Source organism: Orycteropus afer, unplaced genomic scaffold, assembly GCF_000298275.1.
Source record: "Orycteropus afer afer isolate SDZICR_OR568_19922 unplaced genomic scaffold, OryAfe1.0 scaffold00384, whole genome shotgun sequence".
Classification (NCBI taxonomy): Eukaryota; Metazoa; Chordata; class Mammalia; order Tubulidentata; family Orycteropodidae; genus Orycteropus; species Orycteropus afer.
The window spans coordinates 734,035-739,777 of NW_006921971.1; positions in this window are offsets into that span (position 1 = coordinate 734,035).

Sequence of the window (5,743 nt, forward strand, 5' to 3'; positions counted from 1 at the left end):
TTTGCAAAGAGCATTGTTTTCAGTCTTTCTCCATTAAGAATAATGTTGGCCATTGATTTGTGTATATGCCCTTAATTGTGTTGAGGAATTTCCCTTCTATTCCTATTTTATTGAGCGTTTTGTTTGTTTGTTTTCTTTTTAAAACAAGGACAGGTGTTTAGTTTTGTCTAATTCCTTTTCTGCATCAATTGATATGATCTTTTGGACCTTCTCCTTCATTTTAATTACATTAGGTTGATTTTTTTTTTTTCCAATGCTGAATCATCCATTCATACCTGTTAGGAATCCCGCTTGGTCATGATGTGTTATAGTTATTGATATGTTGTTGGCTTTATTGGCTAGAATTTTATTGATAATATTTGTTTTAATGTTTATGAGTGCTATTGGTATATAATTTTCTTTTTAGTGTTATCATTGCCTGGTTTTGATATCAGGGTTATGCTAGCTTCAGAGAATGAGTTTGGAGTATCTCTTTCTTTTCTTTGTTCTGGAATCGTTTGAGTAGAATTGGTGTCAGCTCTTCTCAGAATGTTTGGTAGAGTTTTCCAGTGAGTCCATCTTGGGGGAGAACTTCCTTGTGGGAGGATTTTTAAAAGACCTGGATAATTTCTTCTTTTATAATGGATTTGTTTACATTCCTACCTCAGATTGTGTTCATTTGGTTAGTGTGGTGTAGTAAATTACCTGGTATGGTTTTTCTAGCCAAAAGTCTTTGTAAACTCTGTGGTGGAATTTGCTGTGAGTAACTGAGGAGCTCCTGATTATAAAAGTTATCCACCTGTGGTATTTCTGTTGGGCACAACACAAAGCAATGTTCTGGGAGGTTCCTGCTCTCTCTCAGGTGCTTAGAATTCTGATATTATGATTGGTTGGTTTGGCCACTCTGCCGGGCTCAAAAGGAAGCCTCCTAGAGGCACAACTCTCTCTGACTGCTGGCTGAGAAAGGACACGCTCCTGCGAGACATGCGCTGCTGGGAAAGAGATACAAGAGACACGCATTGCTGAGAGAGACACTGAGGGACACGCACTGCTGGGAGAGACTGTGAGAGACTCTCAATGCACTGCTGTTGAGAGACAATGGGCTGAGAGAGAGACTGAGCATTTTTCCTGAACTCCAATTGTAGCCTGGTGCTTCCCTAGTAAACCCCATAATCTGTGAGTTCTGTGTGGCCACTGCAGTGAATTATCGAGCCCCAAGAGAGAGGTGGTGGATGCTTTGGGAGGAATGATTGGTGAAAGGACTGGAGGGAGGCAGCAGCATGTCTGGCCTGGCAGGAATAGGCCTTGGGCTGTTGATGGTGATTCTGTCTTTGTCTTGTCGGTTAGAGTAGGTCAGGAGATGTGGCTTCCTTGCTCTTTTTGCAGGCAGGTAGAGTGTTTCTAGAAAATTGCTCATTTCTTCTAGATTTTAAAATTTGTTGAAGTACAGTTCTTCACAGGATTTTGTTATTATCCTTTTTATTTTGGTAAATTCAGTGGTGACATCACCTATTCCATATTCATATTATTTCCATCTTCTCCTTCTTTACTTGGGTTAAATTTGCCAGTGGTTTGTCACTTCTATTAATCTTTTCCAAGAACAAATGTCTGGTCTTGTTATTCTGTTGTTTTCTGTTTCACTTATTTCTGCTTGAATCTGTACTATTTCCTTTCTTCTAGTGACTGTGGGCTTTCGTTGCCCTTTGTCTTATTGTAGGAGATACTGAATTGAGTGTTGATTTTGGTTTCTTCTTTCTTGAGGCTTGTATTTATTGCTATAAATTATCCCCTGAGCACTGTTTTTGCTGTTTTTCAAAGATTTTGGTATGTTTTGTCCTAATTCTCTTTTGACCTAAGGAATTTTTTATTTCCATTTTTATTTCATCTATTACGTAGAAGTTTTTAAACTTGCTATTACTCAGTTTCTACGTATTTGATTATTTTTCCTTAATCTTTTCATCTTTTTTATTCTTCCTGTTGTTGATTTCTAATTTTATCACATTGTGATCTGAGAAAATACCTACCATATAGTCTATTCAACGGAATATTCACAGTGCACTAGAGAAAAATGTGCAATATGCTGTTATGGGTGGAATGTTCTGTGTACATTTATGACATCTATTTGGTTGATTGTGTTGTTTAAATCTTCTGTATCTTTGTTGAGTTTTTTCTAGTTGTTCTGTCCTTCACCAAAAGTGGAGTTACTCATTTCTCTTTTCAATTCAGTTAAAGTTTGGTTTATGTGTTTTGTGGAATTTCCACTGGATGTGTAGGTATTTATTATGATTATATCCTCTTGTTGGATTAATATTTTAATCATTATATAATGTCCTTCCTTGTCCCTTTTGCTGGGTTTTACCTTAAAGTCTATTTTATCAGAAATTAATATTGCCAGTCCTTCTCTTTTTTGATTACTTGATATAAGTTTCTCTGTCCTTTGAATTTTAGCTTATTTTTGTATTTTGTCTAAGGTATCCCTTGTAGAGAATATACCAACGGATCATAATTTCTTCTCCATTCTGCTACTCTCTGACTCTGGACTGACTGGTGTATTTAATTCATTTTTTTCAGTGAAATTATTGATAGTTCTGAATTTACTACTGTCATTGCCCTTTTCTTTCCTTTTTTTCTGTGTGTATGTGTGTGGTATTGATGGTTTCCTTCTTCACCATATTTCTCTGTGCTGAATTCATTTTGTTTACAGATTTTTGTATCACTTCCTTCTTGCTATCATTTTAGCATTTACTGACACATTATTATTTTCTTCTTTTTTATTTTGGTGACAAAGTTTATTAATTTTCTTTGAGATTGCCTTGTAAATTCATTATTATCTTTCCAAGTTTGAAAGAGTCCATTTTATATTGATACCATCCTGATATCCTCTCCATCTGGAATTTCTGTAACTACATCATTTATTCCTTAATTTTCCTTTCTCATTGTCTTCATTGATACATCCACACCTCTGGCTCCCTACTTTCAGTCCTGAAGTTTATTTTATGTTTTATAGTTCTATATCTAGTTTGATTTCTGGGTGATGTAGTCATGTGTGTGAATCTTCATTTGTTCCCTGTCACTGTTGTTTCTCTATCTGAAGGATTCCTTTACAATTTTTGTAAGACTGTTCTTGTTTTAACAAATTGCCTTAACTTCAATATATCTGGAAATGTCCTAATTTTGCCTTTGTATTGTTGTTGTTGTTGTTATATGCCATCGAGTCGGCCCCGACTCATAACAACCCCTCCTTGGGTTTCTGAGGCAGTATCACTACAGAAGTAGGACTGCCCCAACCTTCCTTCTGAGGGGTGGCTGGTGGGTTTGAACCACCAGCCTTCTGGTTAGCAGTCAGGTGCCTTAAGCACTGTGCCACCAGAGCTCCTGAGGACATTATTGCTGGATGTAATTCTTGGTTGGCATTTTTTATTTCACGTTTATATGTCATTCCATTGCCTTCTTGCATGCTTTCAGCTGAGATATTACAGCTTATTCTCATTGGTTCTCATTGTAGGTAGCTTTTTGTTTTTCCCAAGCTACTTTCAGGATTCTTTAATGTCTTTTGCTTTGAAAAGTTTTATTATAAAATGTCTTGATGATTTTATCCTGGGATTTATCCTATTTGGAATTCATTGAGCTTCTTAATATACATTTTTTCATCTTTCATGATATGTGGAAAGTATTTTCAAATATATTTTTGTCAATTTTTTAAAAGACATTTTTGTTTGTCTTCCTGTTATGGAATTCTAATGACACGTGTTTTTCCTCTTAATGCTGTCCCACATAATTCTTAGACTTTCTTCATTCTTTTTTGTGTTGTTTCACTAACAGCTTAATAGTAATAGATTTGTCTAAGTCTCGCAAACTCTGCCTTATGTTAGTTCAATTCTTCTCCTTTATCTTTCCAATGCATTATCTATTTCTGAAAATTTACTATGAATTCTGGATTTCTATTGGCTGTTTTTGTATGATTTCTAATTTTCCATTTATTTTGTCAATATGTTCTTATATTGTTTCTTCAGATTCTTCTAGAGTCTTATTTGTATTTTCCTTTATTTTGCCTGTGATTTCCTTGGACTTGCTCTCAATCCTATGAAGGTACCTAAATATCATTCTTTTTTATTCTTTTCCTCCTCTGATTGCTCTGAGATAACCTCCAGTATAATGATAAATAGAATTGGTGAGAGCATACATCCCTTTATTCTTCCTGAACTTCATGAGAAAGAATTCATTAAATGAGATGGTTCATGAAGATTTTTTCATAAATACTTCATATTAGGATAAGGAAGTTTACTTTTCTTGATAGTATACTGAGTTGCTTTTTTTTTTTAACTCAAGAATGTATATTGAATTTTCTAAGGGTTTTTTTTTAGAGAATATTCCAGCTCACATTGTAATCAAAACCAGAATATTTCTTAGATACCAGTTCAAGCTAATTTTTTTTTTTTTTTTTTGTCCTTCATTTGAGATATTCAAATGAATTTTTTATTTTAATTTGTTCATCTGATGAATTAAAATAATTGATTGTTACATCTTAAACCAACACTGCTTTCCTGGAATAAATCCTACTTGCATGTGATGTATAGTTCTTTTATTATACTGTTAGATTCAACTTGTTGATTTTATTTTCATTTTTGCATTTGCTATCATTAAGTAAATTGGTTTTGTTTCATGTGTGTCCAAAGTTTCTGTGTGATACCAACAGTTAAGTGTTCCCTTAGTAAGCAATAGGTAACATGTGGTTGACAGATCAAATCCACCAGAATTTCCTTGGAAGAAAGATCTGGCAATCCATTTATGAAAACTCACAACCACAAAATCCTATAGGGAGCAACTCTACCCCAAGTTGCAATGGGCTTTACAGCAGTTGGCTTTAATATGTTTGTGTGGTTGTGCTATAAGGTCAATGTAGTTTTCACAGAATGAATCAGAAAATTTCACCCTATTCAAATTTTGTAATTATTTTTTCAATCTCTACTTCCTTTTCATTGAGTTTTAAGTTTTTTGATTTTGAATAAATGTACATAATGTTTTTCATAGTATCTCATTTTTCTCCTCTTAATGCTTTCAGGAGCTTAGTGATATCAGGTTTCTCTCTCGTAGTGATTTGGGTCTTTAATCTTTGTATCTTTGTCTATCTTGCTAAAGGTTTGTCAATTTTATTGAATTCTTCTAAAGCAAAAGATTTTCGTTTCATTGATTTAATCTGTTATTTTCCTGTTTTCAAGTTCATTACCATCCTTTCCTACCTTTATCCTTTTCTTCATTCCACTTACATTGGGTTTATTTTGTTGTTTTTCTCATCTCTTGAAGAACAGAAGCTTAGATTATTGATTTTAGACTTTTCCTTTACTCTCAAGTATGCATTTAGTATTATGTATTACCCTCTCAATACTACAAATTAAACATTTTCTTTAATCATATATTTCATAAAAATGAAAATATTTTATTCATATATAAATTGAACTTGATCTTACTCTACCCTTTTAATGTTGGCAATATTTGCTGATATGATATTTCATCATTTTGGATTATGAGCTGTATACAGGATTTGTCAGGTACTATATTCATGACTATCTTTGTAAGATTATGGTAAATTATTTAGGAGCATTATTCTTTATAATTGTGTTGGATTGGGTTCTCTAGAGAAACACAAAAACCAGCAAAGTATATATATATATATATATTTATAGAGAGAGAAAGAGAGAGAGAGAGAGAGATTTATCTTAGGTAAATGGCTCACAAGCGTGTAGAAGCCGACAAGTTCAAGCTG